Source organism: Mastomys coucha, unplaced genomic scaffold (genome assembly GCF_008632895.1).
Source record: "Mastomys coucha isolate ucsf_1 unplaced genomic scaffold, UCSF_Mcou_1 pScaffold20, whole genome shotgun sequence".
Taxonomy (NCBI): domain Eukaryota; kingdom Metazoa; phylum Chordata; class Mammalia; order Rodentia; family Muridae; genus Mastomys; species Mastomys coucha.
The window spans coordinates 12,646,116-12,648,427 of record NW_022196903.1 but is presented as its reverse complement, the minus strand read 5'-3'; positions in this window follow the sequence as shown (position 1 = coordinate 12,648,427).

Below are 2,312 nucleotides of genomic sequence, written 5' to 3'. Positions count from 1 at the left end.
AGGAAACTCGAACTCCATTAGAACTCACAGTGTCTTTCCCCTCAGTCCCTACTATGTGCTTCACTCCAGCACTCTTCTCCTATCTCAAAGGTCCCATGTCACTAAAGAAATGACTATAGACAGTTCTAGATTATGTCTTCCCTAAGCAGATAGAAGAAACCGTCACATGTTCCAATCTGTGTTGTGATCTGAGTAACTTGTGCCCTTTATAAACTTGAGGCAAATGGTGAATAAGAGCACCCATTTTCTACTCTAACAACAAAATTCTTTTGTTTGTTTTGATTGAGAAGACGCCATACTACTGCTCCGCAAATATGCTAAGATAGATTTTAATATGAACCTAGAGCAAGAAATAATTCCTTTTAAATTGTTGGGTTAGATTAAAAGTGATATTAAAAAAAAGCAAAGGGGAATAATGTCTATTTTCTCTTGCAATTTAATATTAAATATTAACAACAATGCTAAGTATATGCTCATTTTTTTTTTTTAGTAAACATTGTGAGAAATACAATTATAAAACAAAATATGGGACATACTTTGGGGCTTTCTGAGGTAATTGGCTAGGAATCCCTGTGTGTCCTGGAAGTTCTCATTATTTTTAAAATAAATATTTCCTTGTGGGCAAGTGCGGTGAGTGCCTAGTAATATTTGTGGAATTACTGTCTACAACATCATGCTCCCTGGGTAGAATGATATCTCTTATAAATAAGTAATGAGGGCTTTTGAAAGTTTTATTTAGTAATCAAAGTAGCTGTGGAAATACTTTGAATAAAAAAGTATGTAAATTTAAACAAACATCACCAAGTCTTATATTCTCTTAACTACTCTAGAAACTTATTTTCTAGATAATGTAATTATAATTCTTCTTGTAGGAAAACATTAGGTACAGGGAATCAACATATAAAATAAAATCTGTCTTGAATGTGGTACATACATGCTGGATGGTGTTACTTCAAGACTCAAAACTCATGAATATTTCAATTCTATATTAATTGTAACTCAAAACCTTGCCTTAACTGTGTATATCACTTATAGAAAAATGGTAATTTTATTTTTAACAGAATATTATTCTATCTATGTAATTATTGTGTAATAAATTGTCTTACTTTAAAAAGATGTCAGTTTTTAACATTGTCTTTTTATGAGTATGCCATTTCCTGAGAGCAAAGTATGTTATGGTTAATGGAAATATACTTTTAGGATGGCCTCTTAATGCTAATATAAATATGAGTCTCTGGTAAGCTTCAGTGTGAGCAAAAGTTGCTGATTCATTTTTCTTGAGTTTCATCAGCCCTAAAAAAGGACATCTCCAGCCTGTTGGTGACTATTTCAGTTTAGTTCTTAATATGATAGTTGGGAAAGAAGGAAAATTAATTATAGTTCAGAAAGAGATGTTCATTCCATCCACTTACAGTTCAGGCTTTTAATCCCCGGATAAAAACGTTGCTGAGAATGCACTTTGGAAAGCATAACAATTGCCTCTACCATACAAGGATGTAGCCACTTGTATGGCCCTGTTATTTAAACATATGGATTAGTCAAAATAGTGACATGAAAGAGACTCTAAATAAGGCCAGCAGATTTCTCATCATATGGCATGTTTTGATTTATTACAGAAGTGTATCACTGTTCTTACATACCTGACACTCCAAAATATCAAAAGCAGGTGAGTTAATTGATTTGGCTGATTTTTTTGTGGGGAAGGTTGGTGGTTAAGGGTTAGTGTCTCTGTAACCTTAAAAAACAAAAACCTTGGCAGATAGTAAAAATATGTCTTCAGTTTATTTTATTTTCGTGGTTCTACCTTTCATGAATTAATAGAAAATACATCATTAATTTTGTGTTATATTTGTTGGCCCATAGCATGATGTCAATCACTTTAAAATTATTTTTTATAGACATCATTTCATTTTCTGAGAGATTATTCCTTTCCCAGTCAATATGTGATAAGACCCAAAGATGTCACATTGTCTTCTTTCTCTGATGACTTAGAACACTGGTTCTCTCTATGACCCAAAGGGTCAGAATCTATTTGCAAACAGCGGTTGTATATCAGATATCCTGAAGAGCAGAAATTTACATTCTAATTCATAACTGTAGCATAATTACAGTTATGAGGTAGCAATGAAAATAATTTTATGGCTGGGAGGGTCACCACACCATAGGAAACCGTATTAAAGGGTCACAGAGGTAGGAAGGTTGAGAACCACTGCCTTAGAGGGAACAGAATAAGTAAGAGGTAGGAAATAGTTAAGTAGCAATTCAGTTACTCAGTTAAGGCACAGTGATAAAAAGCAGGTGCCATGGACATT